Genomic DNA, 20,307 nt, shown 5'->3' with positions numbered 1-20,307 from the left:
ATTCTTCACATCTACTCTTAATTACCACTATTTCAAGTTCATGGGGTTGAAGTTGAATCCCCGTTAGTGTAGTTGCATTAGACTGCCAGACTACATTAATTTAAAATATCCAGGGGAAAATAATGCCACTGTAAAATTAAACAGCCAAAAAAAGTTAAAAGCCAGCCTAACGGAATAGTCAAGAGAGGTCCATTTTGTGTGGCTAGCCATAATTAGAATTGAAGCAGACGTTGCAAAGTTTCTAGTGTTAAATTTACCACGTGCATTTGGGAAATTGTGATTATGCTCAGGAAATTGGCATGATAAGAGGAGAAAGAAGAAGAGATGGAGAGAGACTTAAGAGCTGTGACACTAGTATTTATATATGACTTCCGAAGTATTAGACAAAAATCAATGTTTTGCCAAAAATATACTATCAGTAATTGCATGTATGGCTGTTAAAAGTCAAAAGAAAATCTTATTCAATGAAACTTTGAGTTTCAATAAAGTATATTCTTCAGTTACAAGTAAAGGAAAAAAATAAAAAATTCAGAAGTCAGATAAAATGAGCTTCAAGGGGAACATTTAATAATTTTTTCTTTAATGAAATTGTTGTAACATGAGTGAGAGGGGAATTCAAGCAGTGGTACATTCAGTCAAAATCAAGTACCATACTGTTTGATTTATTTATGTTTATGACTATTCTGTTATTTTTAGAAATTTGAGTTGGAACAGAAAATTTCAATTGATCAGTCTTGCATTTTAACTCAGAACCCCAAACCACTTAATCATTAAAGAAGTTTTAAAAATCATTTCTTCGTCAATTTTTATACTAATTTATAAAACTCTCATTCTTTGGATACACCAAATGCTTACATGATTTAAGCCTTAAGCATGAAGTACATAATTTGATATCCAAATAAATTGTGTGAAGTAGCCTTAGAGGAAAATATTAAAAAGTACACCCTCAGTTCTTATTTTCAACTTTCCCTAGATTAATAGATGCCCTACAGCTGTTAAAACACCTCATATTTTTTTAACTTCCATCTCCAACCTATCACTTCCTCTCTCCCCAATGGAAGTCTGTATTTTTATAAAATGGCAGCCAACTTAAATGATATATGATCAGAAATAAACTGATTCTACAAGCAGCACATGGAAATTACTTTATACCTACAGACTTATAGAGCATTACATTTAGGACAGATGGCTTCTTTAGGCCTACTCTCCTCAGGGATAACATAGTTGAAGCAGAGTTCTAGATATCTGTTCTTGTACATTTAAAAAAACACAAATAAAAATGATCTACAACTTTAGCTGAGGGAGAAGCATATAGATCATACACTTTCTCACATGGCTATTCTACAAGAATCTATAATAATAAAAGTGTAATATGCTAATTAGACCAGACAGCTGAACGACTTTCCGGACGTCCTTCCAGATGTCCTTCCAGACGAAGCCGGGCTGCGAAGGCTGAGGCAGCTGTGAGGGCTGAGCCCCTTGCACGAATCTCGTGCATCAGGCCTCTAGTATTTACAATAAAAATAATATTTAAGAAGTAAGAAGATAAAATGCATTCATGTTTCAGTTGGTTAGTTTCATGTTTAGCAAGTTGTTATTAAGGGAAACAACTGTGTCTTGATTCATTCCTTATCCAATGAGCAAATTAAAAAAAAAAAAAAAAAAGAGTTCTAATCTGTGTCCTCCCCAGAATATTCCTGTGACTAGGGTAAAGCCATTTGTTTCACTATTTCCTCCCCTAGAAAAAGATAAAGGCCTTTAAAAAAGTTGAGGCCTTTTTCCTAACCAGGAATTTTGAGAAACTTCTTCTACTAGAAAAAGACAAAGGGCCAAACAAGCTTCTGAGAAGGGTGAGGCACCAAGCAGATGTGAGGACCCAACATGTCAAATCCAGAAAAACATGCCAATAGCTTTTTGGCTTAAGAATAATTTCAGGAGGAGGTAAGTTTTATATAAAATAATGACTGACAATAGTTAAGAATACTACTCAAAATAAATTATATTCTAAATAATACATTTCAATAGTTACTCTAATATTAATCATTTAAATGCATCGACATTAGTAAAAATTATTTTTATTTTTTAAATAGCAGCTATTTGAAGAATAAGAGATTATATGATGATGTTTGCATTAGTAAGATGCAATGTGAGCCCTGGCTGGGTATCTCATTGGTTAGAGCGCCATTCCAATATACCAAGGTTGGGGGTTCAATCCCCAGACAGGGCACAAACAAGAATTAACCAATTACTGCATACATAAATGGAACAACAAATTGATGTTTCTCTTTCTCTATCTCTCCTTCTCTCTCTTTCTAAAATTAATCAATAAATTTTTTAAAGATAAATTAGTATCGTAGGAAAAAAATCATTAAATATTGGAATAATTTTATTAGGAAATGTGTGAAACTTCCATGAAGAAAGAGACACATAGAAGATAGCATAAATAAATATAATTAATATTTTATATTTTATCCTAAATGGGAAGACTGAGGCTACAAAGTTGTTAACTCTAGCCAGAGCAATCAATGCAATTAATGTATTCCTGGTCAAAAGGCCAATGGGATTTAAGTATTTTTAAGAAAGTGACAAAAATATGTTAAAGATCAAATTAAAAAACTATTGAAAAGGAAGTATGATGAAGAATTAAGAAACTTACCAAGTGTTAAAACATGATATAAAGGCATAACAATTAAGTTACTGTGATACATACTAACAGAGGAATGGAATAAATCAGTGGAATAAAATGACTGAAAGTTATTCTGTGCATGTGGGAAATGTGTCAATACAAAGCAATAGGGAACTGCTCTCCTATAAGACATAACACTGACCACCAGATTGTAAGTTCGTGAAAGCTTGCCAGAGACATAGAGTTCAATCCTTATGCACATTTCCTTGGACTATATAACTAAACCCACAGCATCATTTTACATGAAAGCTTTTATTCTTCATGGAGGATTTGTTTCTATTATACAATTATTATGACATTCTTCTTTCTTTAAGATCTCTGATCATAATTTTTTTTTTTAAAAAAAGTCATAGGCTAGTTTTAGTAATTATGCAATTAGTGCCGTTATTCTATTTGAAATGATGTCTTTTTTTAAAAAATCATGAAGAAGGAAAAGGAGGAAGAGGAAGATCAAGAGGAGAAGGACAAGAAAAGATGGAGAGGGAGGGAGGGAGAGAGGCAGGGCGGAAGAAGGAAGGGAGGAAGGAAGAGGAAGCAAAGAAAAAAGGAAGGAAGAAAATAAATAAGTATAAACACATCCACTGCCTTTTATTTGATTCACTGTGGTTCTTGAAAACTTTAATAATGAAAACTCTCAAAGAGCGACCACTTTTACATTACCCATAATGTGTGTGTTTTTAAAGAATACAGAGCACATGTTGTTAGGGACACAGTTTATTTGTAAAACCTCGGCCTTCAGTTGTACTACCCTCATTTCAGAAGAATTAAAAACTGATATTCAATTTTCACAGAAACCATTGTTTCTAGGACTTCACCAGCAAACCAGAGTTCTACATTAGCAGCTGTATAAAACTTAAAATAAAAATGCATCTGGGTTATATGTAAATTTAAGAGTTTCTTTATATTGTTTAAAATTATATCAGTCCCTATTGGTAGAGCATATTAATTGGATGCTTTGAAAGTGTTGCAATAATTACTATTTATATATAGAGAAAATATCCAGTACATACATTTTTTTGTGTGTGTGTGTTTTTAAATAACCTTTGATTAATTTGGTAAATTATTTATAAAATGTTACAATTGAAGAAAGGACTATGCCACTACTTCAGCTCTATTATAAAAAACCTACAAATGCAGGTAGAAATACTGTCAGCATCAAATCCTTAAGGATAGCTTGGCAGCTGTGGCTCAGGGTGTAGCACTGACCCATGCACCAAAAGGTTGCTGGTTTGATTCCCGGTCAGGGCACATGCCTGAGTCATGGCTCAATCCCCAGCAGGGAGCGTGCAGGATGTTTCTATCTCTCTTTCCCTCTCCATTCCTATCTCTCTAAAATCAATAAAAACATTTTTTTTTTAATTCTCAAGGATAAAGAATTTTATCATGAATCTTTTTGCAAATGTTGAAATGTACGAATTCCTAATAAATCAGATTTGCCCATTAGGTTTTCTGAATCCATAGGCTTCTCTGATAACAAGTCATGATTTTCTATTTTTAATAAATCTCATAGAAAAAAAAAAACTTAGTAAGACTCTTGTCTATTGTATTTTAGTCAGCCTTGTGTGCCAATAGCCATACTCACAGTTCTTTTTTGCCTTATTTCGTAATACTGCTAGATTTCTTTGATTTCTTTCCCATATTCTTTCAACTTAATTATTGGTATCTTGAGTCTATCAAGCTTTGGGAGAAAAGCCACACTCCTCAATCATTTTGTCTATTTGTAATGACTAAGTGGTGTCATACTGTCAGTTTACTCTGAGATGTCTTAATTCATTCAAAAGTTCTAAACAATTTAAACAACTTGATTATTGTCAGTAGTCTGAGTTCAATCAGCCCTTGTGACTCAAAATGCTTCTCAGTTTTCTGCTTTACTAGTTGGAATTCAGGAACAGTTTTCTCTTCAACTCTATAAGATCTTGAATTTATGTACTCTATTTCCATTCATTCCTACTTTCGAGCTAATTATTTTCTGGTCTTGTCTGTTTCACATACTTCCTGCTCAAATGCAGCCACCATCACCAACACACACTTCTAAAACTGTTTTTTAATCTCTTGCCCTGGAGCTACACGTTCCTTAGGTACATTATCTTGTTTTCACATCTCCATAAACAATTTACCAGATGTTTTGTCTCAACATAAGATAGACTGCCATCCTCCCAGTGTCCAAAAATAGTTTCTTCATTACCTCCACCCTAAAGTTAAGCCCATGGCACATATTTCAGACTTACGACATTCCCCTTGGATAAAGAATTTTGTATCTGTTAGAATATGCTAGAATATATTGCAGAAACAAACAAAATCTCATGCCTTATCATGTTCGGGGGGGGAGGGCAGTAATGGCTCTGTTCACCGCAGCCCCTCAAAATAGGGATTTAACCTTGATATATAGACTTTTAAGATTTCTGCAGCAGGGAGAAAGTAAGACGGCAAACCATGGACAGGTTCTTTCTTTCTTTCTTTCTTTAAAATAATTTACTTCATTTATTTTTTTTCAATTAAAGTTTACATTCAATATTATTTTGTATTAGTTTCAGGTGTACATCATAGTAGTTAGACAATCATATAAGTTACTAATAATTTCTCCTGAAATTTCTAGTACCCAAATGGAACTCTAGGCATCTTAAAATACTAGAAAAAGAAGAAAAAAAGCAACCCAACGTTAGCAGAAGAAAGAAAATAATAAAAAATTAGAACAGAATTAAATGAAATAGAGAACAAAAAACTATACAAAAAAATCAATAAAACAAAGAGCTGGTTCTTTGAAAAGATTAATAAATTTGACAAACCCCTGGCTAGGCTCACTAAGGAAAAAAGAAAAAAGACCCATATAAACAAAATCAGAAATGAGAGAGAAGTCCCCACAGACATCAGAGATCTACAATGGACAGTTTCTTAATATTTTTCACAAGGAAGCGTACACATCAATAGCCTAAAGCAGGTTATGTGGTTGTAACCAGTACCGCAGGGAACATAAGCGCTACCTTACCATGCATGCAGACAGAAGACAGCTAGAGATATTTGCGATCGACAATAATAAACTCCACTGGTTTTCTTTCTGATTATTATTGTAATTTTGATAATGCAATACTTAAAAATGATGTAACTTTTATAAAAGAAGTAAAATGGCAAAAACAATACTGAATTGCTCAAAAAAGGAATGTATATACAGTGTAAGATACTGAAGTTATTAACTTGACTTGTCAGATCAAATCACAAATCTGGAACAATAAACAGCAAATGTCAAGATTTTTTAAAATTATTAATATGCCCTTATATCCTTGTCGAAAACATAATGATAGTTAGTGATATGGAAGAATAAAATATATCTAATTATTTGCTGAACAAATATGAGGTGGAGTGTTTCTATATAATTCTTTCAAATACTTATAATTTAGAATACTTTAAGATAAAATATTACTATTTATGCAGCATTCAATCAGTAACTTAATTACAAATATAGAGGCATATTCTTTAGTGTTTTAATAAATAAAGTACTGTACAGGGTAGTAATTACTTACATACATCTTTTATCTATTCCTGTGAAGATTATAATTCACACAAAGCAAAGTATGCAATAAACTAATCTAAAAATTCGAGAGCTCCTCATTGTATCATTTTAAATAGATGTTAATGGCAATAAGTTGTTTACTTATTTAAATGATTGGACTTTAAAACAATGTGGCATACCATGGCTACATGGGATACATACTTAAAATTCTTTCAAAAACCTTACATTACCATAACTTATAAGACTTGCTTGAAAAACTACCTTGAAATTCTTAAAAAAATACAATTAAAGAGCAAGATCTCTATATCTAAAATTAAAAAGATTTCATATAAAATTTCAAAAAATATTTAAGTGAGAGAAAGATTTAAAGCAATAGTACTTACTTTTCCCCAAAACAACGAAGATAAAATTTTATACTTATAGCCAGATGATAGAAAGAAATAAAATATCTATACCTCAAACAGTCTTTTTATAAAATTTACATCCAATGAAGTGCTCAGGTGTGGGAACTGGCCACTCTTCATCTGCTGTATTTAGTGTAATGTATTGGAGAAAGGTAAAGTAAGGTAGAGTTTTTAGGCAACATTACCAAGGCCCTGCAGCTGGAGATCCTAACCAGAACTTTGCTGGAGATCCTGACCAGAACTTGGCTGGAGAATCAAACCATGCTGATCAACTGAACGCTGCCTCTGAGTCTTTCCTTCTTCGCCGACTCCGTCCACACCTTTGGGGACCCCTGGACCTGCTGGGGTTGGACCCCAGCATATGGGCATGCAAAGTCCCTACTTACAAGAAGTTTATATCTAGGTGAGTAAACAAGACTTGAAAATGCAACCAAGAATAAAAAATACGAATAAGGGGCAGCTTACACTAGTAAATATATTTTAAATAAAGAGTAGAAAAATTATTATAGAAAACATTTTAGAAGAAGACTGCACATAATAGACTTACGTAACTAAAACAACACAAAACACAAAACAAAATGAGGTTTTACCAATTAACCTGAACTCTATCCTGACTAACTATAGTTAATAACCTTTTCTTTCAATTACCAATTTTTCACTCTAACATTATTTTTGAAAGAAATATAATTCAAACTATTCTTGATCGCACAAACTAATTAACATACTTACAAAGGTAAAGTTTAATAGACACATGATATTCAATAACCAATTTTGAGAATATTGAATGAATGTGGGATACCTCTACTACAATTTCAAATTTTCTGAATAACAGAAAAAAAATAAATACATAATTTCTGAAAAACAATAAAATATGACATAAGAATATAAATGCTGAATATCTTAGAAAATGAAAAGCAGAAAGCCATGGATTAATACAGAAATAACATCCACCAGAAAACACCACCATTAAAAAATACTGGAGAGGGTAAATGGCTGAAGAATGACTGAAGAAGAAAAAAAGCAAATATACCATTTTTTTTTTTTTTCAAAAAACAAAATCAAGGACAACTATTTAAATATACTATAAACTATAAAGCGTTTAAGACCAGACAGAAGCAGAAAAGAATTCAGCCTTTTAAAAACCGTAAATTAAAGGAATATGAATTTTGACTTTGTGAGTTTTGGGTACAAAAGCTCTATTAAGCCCCATGGCTGCTGAAAATGACGTAGGGAAAAACCATTAGCATACAGGGTAAAAGAGCCACATACTGAAGTGCAGAGCAGAGCAAACCACTCTAAACGTAAAGGGGAAATTCTGACAGTAAAGGAAGCATAGCGGGAAATAGACCAGAATTCAGGGCAGAAACTGTCCAAATGCCTGGCTGACAGTATGGTGAGAAACGATAGAGAGGCATCCTCTTCAAAGGTAAAACTATGCAGAATCTTAGCCTAATGTTTTTCACAGCTGAGTACATTTCCCCACTGTGCACAGTTTGGTCACAGAAAGACTGAGGCTTCAGAGAACAGAACCCAAAGAGCAGAGCGGTTGGAAATTAATGAGGAATCCATAAAATTAGCTAGATAAGTTCAGTAGCAGACACCGACATGGCTAAAAAAAGAATCCCTGCACTTAAAAAGCCAATGGAAATTCTCCAATTCAAAGAACAGAGAAAACGAGAACGGAACATTTAAGATCATCTAGCATGCATGTAATTGGAATTCCAGAAAGAAAGAAAAAAGAAAAAGAAAAAAAACCCCACAGAGGTAAAAAAAAAAAAATTTGAAATTAACTAAAACTTTACAAATTTAGTAGAATACATTATTTTACAGATCCAGAAAGTTCAACAAATACCAGTCAAGATAAATAAAAATAAATCTATACCTAGACATACCAGAGTCAAACAGCTTATGAGCCAAAGATAAAGAGACGATCTTGAAAGAAGCCTGAGCAAAATATTTCAGGAGGTTTGGAGAAGGTGAGGGTACCACAAAATTTAATGGCTGACTTCTCATGTGAAGTCATGGAAGTCCAAGACATTGGAATGGCATATTCAAAGCATGGAAGGATAAAAAAAATATTTACAGCAAAGCTATATTTCAAAATTGAAGGCAAATTAAGAACATTTTTAGGTAAACAAAAATTAAAGAAACTATCAGGAACACTGGTATACACTATAAGAAATGCTAAGATGAGTTCTTCAATCTCAAAATAAATGACACTTAATGACAACTCAGATCAATAGGAAAGAATGAAGTAACAGAAATGGTAAAAGTATGAGTAAATATAAAACTTCTTTTCTTTTTTGTAAGTTATATGAGTATATAAGGCAAAAAGGTATCTTATGTTATTTGTTGATTTATAGCAGGGGTGGGGAACCTTTTTACTGCCAAAGGCCATTTGGATATTTATAACATCATTCATGGGCCATACAAAATTATCAGGTTAAAAAGTAGCCTGCTATATTTGGTTAAACAATTAATTAACTCACCCCTAGTGTCTTGGCAGGGCCAGACCAAATGATTTTGCGAGTCTTATATGGCCAGAGAGCTGGACCTTCTCCACCTCTGCTTTATAGGGTGAATAGATACGAAACACATGGAAATAGTTTTAAGAAGGGGGAGGAAATGGAAATATATATTGTTACAAGCCTTCTATATTTTACAAGAAGTAATTAAAAATTATATCTAAGTAGCCTGAATAGATATAAACTATACATTTTAACCTCTGCAGCAACCACTAAAAAATGCAGTTAAAATAGAAAAGTAGACATATGAAAATGGCATTTTAAAATTTATATTTACAAAAAAACAAGGCAAAAAGATGAAAAAGAAAAAACTGAATGCTAAAATTTAAAACAAATAGTTAAAAGCTTATCTAGATGCACGCACATCAATAATTATATTAAATGTAACAGATGTGAATTAATTCATGTCTTTTATATAAAAGATCTTGCATATAAATGATCTCCTACCTATGAGACCTTAAAAGAAAACACAATTACTGAAAGTAAAAATTTAAAATTTTATTTGCAAATAAGAACAACTTAATATTAATATAATAAAATAAACTTGAGGATAAGTGCTGTTTTTAGAGATAGAGGGGGATATGTCATTCTTATAAAAGTTCATGTATCAAGAAGGTAAAAGAACTATAAATACAGTCGGCCCTCCTCATGCAGTTTCACTTTTTGCAGTTTCAGTAACCCACAGTCAACTGCAGTCTGAAAATACTAAATTTGCCCAAACATTGACATCTGCCCCTGGCATCCAGCCATTGATGTCCTCATGACTTGATCCAGGATCACCAGAAGCAGATGATCTTCCTGATACATCATCAGAAGGTCAGTAGTAGTCTAAAGCTATGTCAGAGTGCCTATATCATTCATCCACCTCACTTTATCTCATCATGGAAGCATTTTATTATCTCACATCATCACGAGAAGGGTGAGTATAGTACAATAAGATATTTTGAGAGAGAGAGGTAGAAAACATTCATATAATTTTATCATAGCATATTGTTATAATTTATAAGTAGTTATTGCTATTAATCTCTTACTGTGCCTAATTTATAAATTAAACTTTATCATAGATATGTAAGTATAATGTACATGTTATATATATATTACTTATACATATACATATACTTATACATATATTGTATTATACTTTTTATACTTAATTATTATTCTTATTAACATTATACTTAATATTATTATACTTATATATATTGTATATATAAGATTCATAGTGTCTGTGGTTTCAGGCAGCCCCAGGGTGTAGTAGAGCTCGGGAAGTATGTCTCAGCGCTGTGGCTGATGCAATGGGGTGAGCACACTCCACCATGACATGCTTCCTCGGCACACCAGGAAGTAGCAATGCCCGCCTGAATGAACTCCTAGAGCCACGTGCACAGTACCCCAGCCTTTCAGCCATTGGTCGCCTGTAGCAACGTGTCTCCCTCTGATTGGTCCCCTCATGCTATATATACCCCTGTAGTTCCACAATAAAATGGATCTGCGTCACTCAACCTGGCCCCGGGGTCATGCATGCAGATGCCCTATCGCGTTGGGGCTCCGTTGTCCTCACCCCTGAGGGACCCCCTGCTTCAACAGGGTATCTTGGAACATACCCCCTGTACATAAAGGGGTACTATTGTACACAATAAAAGAGCTACAAAACATATAAAGCAAAAACTGGAAAAAAAGGAAAATATGCAATCTTAGTTGAAGACTTAAACATGCTCTTCTTGACAATTAATGGAACAACCAGGAAAAAAAAAACACCATCTATGATAATAGAGATCTGAGCAACATTGTCAACCACCTTAATATACTTGACATTTAAACAACACTATAATGCCACAACTTCAGATTACACAATCTTTTCCAGTGCATATGAAATAGTAACCAATATTAATCATATACTAATCATAAATTTAGTCAATATAATTTAAAAGCTAAAAATCTTAAAATAGGATTTTCTCTAGCCAAAACCTAAATTAGAAATTAATAAAAATAAAACATCTACAAAGCCTCAAATATTACAAATTTAAGCAACTTACATCTTAGCTTATACAACCCTCAAATCAAGATAGAAATCATAAAAGACACTAGCAAACATTTTGAAATGGATAATACTAAATTAGCAATGAATCAAAATTTTAGGGTTGCAGCTACAAAAGTGTTTAGAGAGAAATTTACAACCATAACACACTTAAGTATTAGAAAAGAGAAAAGGTTTATATCAAATCTTAGATAAAATCAAAGATCTCAGCTACCACACTAAGAAACTAGAAAAAGAAAATTAACCCCCAAGTGACTAATTTGGAATATTAGTCATTAATGTTAATAATTTCTTAGCAAATTAATTAAGAGAAGATATCAATTAAATATAAAACAAAAATAATAGAGAAAACTCAATGAAGCCAAAACCTGATCTTTGAAAACATTAATAAAATTGAATAATCCTATTCAGATTTATCAGAAAACAACAACAAAAACACATTCAAATCACCAATATAAAAATACAAGGTGGCTCATTACTGAATACCTTATAAGTATTAAAAGGATAAGAAAATTTTAAGGTCAACTGTATCCTAATAAATTCAACAACTTAGATAAAATAGAAGAATAGTTTAAAAGACACCAACAATCAAAGCTCATTCAAAAATGAGTAGATAATCTAAGACACCTGGGTCTATGAAAAATTTGAATAACCTTTCTACAATTAAAACAACAGACCCACATACCTTCCTGGGTAAATTCTACCTTATGCTTTAGAACAGTGGTTCTCAACCGTTGCTACACATTAGAATCACCTGGGAATCCTTTTAAAATCCTGATTTCTGGGCCTCATCCTCCAGAAATTCTGTTTCTTTGTTACTAATGTTGTGTCCCCACCCCATAACTAAGAAACAGAATTTCCAAAGGATGAGGCCCAGAAATCAGGATTTTAAAAGGATTCCCAGGTGATTCTAATGTGCAGCCATGGTTGAGAACCACTGCTTTAGAAGAAAAAAAAAAATAGCACACACTCTTCCCAATTCATTTTATGAAGCCAGCATTATCCATCCAGATAACAAAACCAAAGACATCAGAAAAGAACATTACAGGCCAATATTCTTCATAAAATAAATGTAAAAATTATTTTTAAAAATTTAGCAAATCAAATCCGGGAATACATAAAATGTGTAATACATTATGCCTAAGTAGGATTTATCCTAAGAAAACAAGTTTGGTTAGCATTTGAAAATCTATTAAAGTAACTGAGTATATTCCGTATATTACTAGGCTTAAAAAGGAATGAAAAAAAGCATCTAATAAAATTGAATACCTATTAATGGTTAAAAACTATTAACAAACTAAAAAAATAAGGTAACTTCATGGATACAAGAGGCATCTACAAAAAAAAACAAAACCCCACAGTTGTCCCTAAGTTTAGGAACAAGGCAAAAAAACTCACTGTTATCAACTCTATTCAGCATTTTTTTGAAGGTGCTAGCTATTACAATAAGGAAAAAAATAAATAGAAAGCATATGAATTGGAAAAGAAAAAGACTAAAAGCTGTCCCAGTTGAGACAATATTATATTAATGTAGAAAATCTTAAGGAATGTTCAAAAAGCTACTTACTAGTAAGGTTGCAAAATACAAGTGTATTTCCATATAGTAGCAATGAACCATTGTAAAATAAAATTGTAAAAAATACCCAACAAGAAATGTGAAATACCTTGAGATAAATGAACAAAATGGGTGCAAGACCTGTACACCTAAAACTACAAGACATTGTTGAAAGAAATCCGAAAAGGCCTAAGTAAAAACTTCCATTTTTGGCCTGAAATATAAGAAGCTTGGGAGTTGCCACTCCATCAAAACAACAGGTAAAAAGTTGAACAAACCAAAAAATCAACAATTCTTCTTAGATCCATAAGAGAAGTCAAATCACAGGGCAAACCGCTGCCCCCCCAAAATAGACATCGACAGGCAAATACAGAATATCACAACTTACCAGAGCAGAAATCCGTAAGGTGAAACCTCCACGGGAACCAGGGCCAGAGGACAACTGAACTGTAATTGATGAATTGCTTGAAGCTCAGTGTGAACAAGTCTGAGATAAAAACACCAGAAAGACCCAGTCATTGGGGTAAGGGGGGAACCCCACACTTTTGTGAATTTTACCTCTAGGAGCCTTACCAGGTCCTCACAGTAAATACTGGAGAAAAATTCCCCTTGAGTTTCTAGCAGGGAGACAGGAAATACATCAGAGCGCTCTCTTCTTAACAGGGTTTGCCTTCAGGAGAAACCAGTTAACCAAAGCTTAATCAGCTGGGGTTTTATCAGAGCCTAATTGAACTGGAGGAAGGAAAATAGCCAGCCCAGCCCACTCTAGCCATGTTCAGGAACTTGACTAGTGTATTCTCTGGGGCCAGCGCTAAGGGGAAATCCCATTTCGTTGGGCCCCAAGGAGATGGCTTATGTGTCTCTGAGATTGACAGATACAAGGGGATTAAGAAAAATAAATATATATATTGTGGTCATATTTTCTTGCTATGGAAAAATAAGGATTTATAAGTATGAATATACCTATACATATACTTATACACACACATACATATATACTTCTTAGGTCTTTTTGCTGAGAGGACCCTGAAGCAAATAACAAAAGTGCACAGATCTCGGTTTCTAAATACCACTAAAAACCTAAGGTTCTCTAGAGAATTGGCTGATTTCAAGGCTAGGGTGAAAAAAAAGTCCATGGTAAATCCTAGAATATCTTGGCTTGCCAGAACTTAAAAACGTGCTAAATAAAATGAAGTGTATATGGCAAGAAAAGATGAGATTCTGTTTAAAGAAACTCTCACTGGTCAAATACGTGACAGAATATCAAAATAAAATGCCTGTAAAAAATCATAACCCAGTGAATAAAATTGATATCCTTAAGTTCATACTGATATGTACACATGATGATTAAATAAAAGCAAGAGATGGGAAAAGTCTTGCTTAGAGTCAAATGTCAACTAACAATGTAGAAGGAACTTTGGCATTAGAAAATAGTTATTTAGCAACAATGAAAATAATAGTTTTAGAAAAACATTGTCAATGGATACTAATATTAATGGACAAACGTTTGATGTGGGAAATGAAACTTACATGATCTCAAACATCTCCCCACAAATACTTACTAATTGCTTATTATTTAATAAGTAAAACATACTTTCATACTGGAGAAGCTTGGCAGACAACACCTTAACCAAGTGTTCACAGGGCACATTACCAGTGACAGGAAGACTTGGTAGAGTGTACTTCTTGGTATTGTACTCTGAAAATAATACAGTGCCATTTCTGTTGTACTCTACCAAATATTCATAACCTAACCTTAGATAGGAGGAAATCTCAGACAAACCCCAAATGAGGGACACTCTACAAGTAACTCTTCAAAAATGTCAAGGTCATGAAAGCTAAGGGAAGACTGAGGAATTGTTCCAAACTGAAGGAGATTTAAGAATCACAAAAACTAAAGGCAGTATATGATTCTCATTTGGACCCTAAACCTCTAAAACATGTAATTGGAACCAAAGAGAAACTTTGAATGAAAACTTATGTGTAAAAATCTAAAAAATACAAATTATTATAGAGAGTAAGACAAAAAACATTGAGCTAGAAATTAGGGGCCCATTAAATCTCTGATAATCTCCAGGATAGTCACTTACTTTCCTGAGCCTCAAGATTATTTAGTTTAGAATGAGTGATTAAACCACAAAGTCCCTTTTATTTCCAAAATTCTATGATTAAACTTCTTCCAATTAATGGTTAAAATCAAATTACTAGTACCTATGTATTGAGCAGTTCACTAAGTGCAAAATCAATTGTAAAATTTGTTGGACTACTATTTTGGGCTGATTTTGAGTTTATGTGGCAATGTGGAAAAACATCTAAAAATACTGTCATAGGTGTGTATATATTTAGTTGTTTTAGACTTAAGATGCTTCCTCATTTCTCAGCATCTGATGGAAGAATCACAGCCTAGTTGATTCTTGCCTGCATCAAGTCGCAAAAGAAGTGATTATCAAAATGGTCACATTTTCCTTCTTACCCCTTTAGTGCACTCTTTGTTCACTTAGCACAGCTGATGAAGAAATCACGCTAACAAGCTCATGGGTTCATCACTCAGATGACTCAGGAAACCCCTCACCCTTGCCAGCCATTTGACATATGCTTGTCATTGGTCACAAGGTCAACTGAGTGATCACGTGTAGATAGACCATTGCAAATTCATCACCGTTAGAAAAATAATTCACAAAGCACATCCAATTCAAAATGGGCTAGCAACACCACTTTTCTGTATGAACACGGGACATCAAATTGAGTTTCTTGGTGTTTTCACCATATACTATTAATCTCAAAATCCTCTTTGATTTCAGACTCTCCTCAAATTTTATATCCCTGCTACTGCTGTCATGCTCTCTACTGATTAATACCTCCTTAGCTTTGTCACTCTTTAGAGCAGAATCAGGAGGCCTAAAATCTAAAATGCATGTATTATCTAATTCTTCCAATTTTGTAATCTAGGTGAAGGTACAAGCCTTTCCATTGTCCCTGTGTCACTGAGTCAACAAACCAACACACAAATCCGGGGTCCCAGATTGGAGAGGGTACAGGCCAGGCTGAGGGACACCTCTTCCCCGACGCCCCCGTGCACGAATTTCGTGCACCAGCCACTAGTAATGTAATAAAGCCGACTTTTCAAATAGGATGTCCCTGTATTCAAAGGTATATTTTAAAAGCTTACTAGCCAATGCAATGATAAGGAAACAAACATGGCTCAACATTCGCTCTGAAGTTTCAAATAGGGATGTCTTTGAAATGCTCTTCTGAATGTGAGTTTAATGTGAGTAAATATTGGGAATCAGAAAGCCATGGATTTACAGGGAACCAGCACCATAATACCCTAAATCGTATGGTAATGTGAGGCCGACAGCACAAACCTTTACACAGAAGGAATACACCTCTACAGAAACAGGGCTCTAGAAACATGTAGAGGCCTCAGAGGGGAAGAGGATGACTCTGTGGTTGGTGATATGGGATATAGTTCAAATGCCTGTTGGTTCTCATTCCCACTCTGTCAGAAGAAAGCCAAGAGACAAGGGTGTAAAGAAAAGAGGATCTCATTCTGCTTGAATATATGTTAACCTATGAGCGCTAGTACTCCGTTGGTCAGCTTTTTCAGGGCTTGCTGTCACCGCAGCTCTGCTGACCTGGTAGGTCTGATTATGAATGATCAATGTGCCTATTTGCAATAAAAGTCTTTGCACAGACTTGGACCCTCAGCCCTTATTCACTCATGCAGATAATAACGGCAGTTCAAGGCAGTTGCCCATAACTCCAAGCTTCATTAAACAAAGGGAATGTCACCAGAAGTCCCTTTAACTATCTTTTTGCTGCTAGGCAGAGAAAAATTGGCCATTCTGAGGAAATGGAATTTACAGTGTTAATAAAATAAGGATTTGTGTATCCCTATGCTCTATGTTGCAGCTCTATTCTGAGCTCCCACTGTTAAAACCCTCCATGTTAGCAGGGGGCAGAGTGAGAAATGTGAACAAAGGATGCTGTGTGCCTGAGGTCAGATTCTGCTTGAGGAAACATTTCAGTGGAATTTTCCAGGATGGGGTGCTGCACTCCTGCCCATTGATTACAGACACAGCTAGTGTTAGGCTGGTGTCTCAAAGATTTGGAGGTTGGGGAAGGATGATGGGGGAGGCTCCAGAGGAGTTCAGTGTGACTTGAAAAGAGGGTCCCTCTGTGGTACATTGAGACACAAAGTCTGCCCACTCTCCAGGCTCTGGGAGGGTGTGAAGTTTTGGTTACCCTTTTTCTCAGGAAAAACATATTAACAAGTCACTGTTGTTTGGGGAAAGTGTCAACCTTAGATGTTCTAATAAGGGATGGCCATCTATGACACAGTCCTTCATACATCACCTCCTGGCTCATGCTCCTCACAGGAACTCCCACCCCACTCTACACCTTGGGCATCACTCCTACATTACCCTCATACACACATTCATTTCCCTAGCTATTTAGAATACCCATTCACTATTTTTTATAGTCCTCTCCCTTAAAAATAGACTTTAAGGACATCCTTAAAATTTTTTTGTTGCCTAAATAACCCTGCTATGATTTGAAACTCACAGAGAAATGTAGTTTTGAATGACTGAATAATCCAAGGCAAAAGTTCAGGTTCCTTCAAAATCAACTGAATGCCCATTTCTGGATAATAATTGGTATTTGCATTCCAACTGTTCTGTAATAAAGATTCAAGAAAAATGAAAACAATGGACATGTGAGAAATTGCCCGTGAAACGAATAAAGTCACAAAACAGATAAATTAGGCCCCAAATAAAACATTTTTCTACGAGAAATTTTTGGTCTGAATCATTTGGAAATACTTTTTCCTGCTTTGACCCATAAAGAGTAGACATGGCCACATAGAACATGGAAGGCCAGTTATTTTGTGCTAATTCAATACTAAATGCGAAGAAAATAGGCTACCAAATGTTCCTGCCCATTCAGAAATTGACAAGTAAGCATCTTGCACACAGTAGTAGGCCTTGTAAGCAAAAAGCTTTCCCTCCTGAGTGTCTCTCAAACTTATAAAACTCTATGAGTCTATCTGCTCACACAAAGCCTAACACTTGTTTATGTCCTGACATGTCATCTTGTAACAGTTTCTGGGAAGGGAAATGTGGAAAATTCCCCCCCAAAAAAGTGAAGGTAGGGGATGCAGGGGAGGGAGATGTGGTAATTTCAGTGGTAATGAAATAAATAAAATACAGAGAAATAATATTCCTAAGATATTCCCTTGGAAACGGATGCCACACACAGAATTGCTGAAGGACCTGAATATGATTGGCTCAAAGGAAAAACTAAGGGAAGACAGTTATATTCCAACATATGATGGTTGTCCATAGATGGGGAAGGTCAGATAGGGAATTAAAGAGTAAAAGTTGTAAGGTACTGGCTGCAAAGAGATTTAAAAACAAACATGGAACTCTGAATCACTAAAGCAACCAAATTTGTTCAGAAGGTTTTGACCATCTATGGGAGGTACTTGAGGAGGAGGCATTACTAAAATAGGTGAGAGGTTATTTTTAGATGATTTAAAAAATACTTTAAACTTTAAGAATTTTATAAGTATGATGAATTGAACACTAAGAATGTTGGTGAAATAAGCAAACACGTAAGGAAACTTACCAAGCATTTGTTAACTCCTCTACCGTCATCTTCAAGGCAGACTTGGGTCCTGCTTGGCCTTTTCAGCAGGGCATAAGTCTCTAAACCAGGAAGATGATGTGAACTTTATTTTCATGAACTTTAATTTTGCTTAAAGAATTTTAAAAAGATCAAGCAGTGACAGCGTACTATTTTGTAAAGTGAATCCATATATAGAAACTCCCTATGGCATTAACATGTTCAGGTTTAAGTTATGCAGTTTCTTGGCTATTTGAAATAGGACGGTCATCTCAATTCAGTTTGCATAAGAAGCCCATTGTTCTCATCTTAAAGCTCAGGATAAGATATTCATAACATCCCCTCCTCTTTCCTCCCACACTCTTCCAATGCCTGAGACACTTCTGTCCAATACTATCCATTCAAACTCAAAGACTGACTGAGCTATTCAAAGCTTCCTCTCGGGCACTTAGGGCTTTGTGCTATTGTCCGGCTGTATGAGACTCCAGTGGATGCTGTGTTCAGTCTGTTCTAATGCACCTCCCACCAGCTGGCATACGCATCTTTAGCATTAGTGTTTCTTTTCCATTACTTTTAATCCAGGCAGCTCCAGTTTTGTTCTGTTTGGGACCCTGCATTATGTCCTTGGCCTCCAGTAGTGAGATTTAATTCAGCACATTTCTACTAGAATATAAATGCCTGTGGGTGAAATTATGCATATATAGTGTGAAGGAACTGTTCATGTTTTAGTATTTTTCTATCTTCCACAGTACTTAGCACAATGCCTTGCACACAACAGATGTTCGACCAAGGTGTGTGATTTCAACTAGTCTTTTTTCACCTATCCAGGAAAGTGTTGCCTTAAAAAGTAAAACGATGCTAAAATGATAATATTTAGGAAACATCATGCACTGGAATAATATTTTGATACTTTTTATCCTTTTCAACAGTAATCAACCAATTTACTATTGATGTTTATTAAGAGATTTGAAGTACCTGCTCATCTGCTATTTAAAATCAACAACCTTAGTTTTCAGGACTGAAAGTAGAAAGAAGAAGAAATCATGACTAAAAAGAGCAAAATCTACTTTTGAGCAACTTCATGATTTCCCTACATGGGTACTAATTCTGAGTCACTAAATATTTTCAACAGAAAGAGATCTTAGCAACTAATAAGTCCAACTTCCTAAAGCAAACGATAGGACTGTTCTATGTTTAAAAACAATTATTTCTGTTGTAGTTTTTAAACAAAAAGGCCAAACTCTTGGTTAGATTGTTAGAAAGAGAAGGCGGGTGGGAGTGTAAGGGTGGGGGTAGACGTATGGAAAGGCAAGGTCTTTCCTCTCTTCCTCAGGATGTTCAGTAGACAATGTTCCTGGTGGGGCCGCCTGAGGTTCTGCTGTGGTGGAGTTTGCTCAGTGTGTAACAGATGATGATGATGATGATGATGATGATGATGATGATGATGATGATGTGTTGAGGACAGTTACTACCCATGATTCCATCTAAAGGAGGACATTTCCACTCTGTTCTCCAGCATGCGCAGCATGGACAAGTTACTCCTCTCATGGGAAGAGTGACTGATCCAATGGAGGAATTTGGGAGAAGTAATTGAGTACATTCGATACAGCATCTTCTGGGTCCCTCTCTTTAAGAGCCAGCTTGACTGCAGGATGCAAGCTTTTGGGCCACTCTCCCATGTGGTAGCTTAGCAGATCAAGTCCTACTTGTGCAAGATGGGGCCTGTAGTTCTGAGGAGAGAGGAAAGACTCATCCAGTGATATATTAGTAAGCCCTCTCTGGCCATAAATCTAAAGTAATACTCACTAGTTCAGCTGTTATGAGTAATAAGGATTTCTATTTGTCTGACTTTTATGTCCTATTTCTCAGTTGTTGCCAAATTTGCAAGAAGAGATGAACAAAATTTTTTAAAAGTCTCAATGTTTAAGCTTGGGAATTAAAAAACTATGATTATGACATATCCTTT

The 20,307-nt window shown here is 34.8% G+C and overlaps 1 long non-coding RNA gene across 4 annotated transcripts in view; it reads right to left on the bottom strand.

Annotated features, from left to right (window-relative positions):
* The window catches only part of LOC118653770, a 130,325-nt gene that overhangs the window by 73,472 nt on the left and 36,546 nt on the right, over window positions 1-20,307 (bottom strand). For 3 of the 4 annotated variants that reach the window (XR_004966898.1, XR_004966886.1, XR_004966890.1), the window contains 3 exons: window positions 18,345-18,424; window positions 17,283-17,394; window positions 13,105-13,203 (listed from right to left, as the gene is read on the bottom strand). This is a non-coding gene — a long non-coding RNA (uncharacterized LOC118653770). Of the gene's footprint in view, window positions 1-13,104; window positions 13,204-13,289; window positions 13,387-17,282; window positions 17,395-18,344; window positions 18,425-20,307 lie in introns of all 4 variants that reach the window. The other variant, XR_004966905.1, reaches the window with a different exon arrangement.

This window comes from Myotis myotis, unplaced genomic scaffold (assembly GCF_014108235.1).
Source record: "Myotis myotis isolate mMyoMyo1 unplaced genomic scaffold, mMyoMyo1.p scaffold_m19_p_1, whole genome shotgun sequence".
Classification (NCBI taxonomy): domain Eukaryota; kingdom Metazoa; phylum Chordata; class Mammalia; order Chiroptera; family Vespertilionidae; genus Myotis; species Myotis myotis.
This window is presented reverse-complemented; position numbering and strand designations above follow the sequence as displayed.